Genomic DNA, 347 nt, shown 5'->3' on the forward strand with positions numbered 1-347 from the left:
GCCCCGCCCCCGCCGCGGCCCCCGCCCCCNCCGCGCCCCCGCCCCCAGGCCTTCCCCCGGCTACAAAGCCCCCGCCCCCCCCGCCGAGCCCAGAGTGTGGGCGGGAGTCTGTCTGGCCGCGGGGGGGGCGGGACAGCCGTTCCGCGCAGTCCCTCCATTGGGTGGGGGCGGGCCCAAGTCTGTGATTGGCCGGCGGCCGGAGGCGGGGACGGGCTCAGGCCTGCGATTGGCCGGCGGCCGGCGGGGGCGGAGGGAGCGGCGCCGTGATGGAGGCTGCTGGGCCGGTGACCCGGACGGCGGCGCGGAAGAGGGCGCCCACGATCCCAGAGGGGCAGCGGGAGCGGCGG

The sequence above is a fragment of the Ailuropoda melanoleuca genome, chromosome 13, assembly GCF_002007445.2.
Source record: "Ailuropoda melanoleuca isolate Jingjing chromosome 13, ASM200744v2, whole genome shotgun sequence".
Classification (NCBI taxonomy): Eukaryota; Metazoa; Chordata; class Mammalia; order Carnivora; family Ursidae; genus Ailuropoda; species Ailuropoda melanoleuca.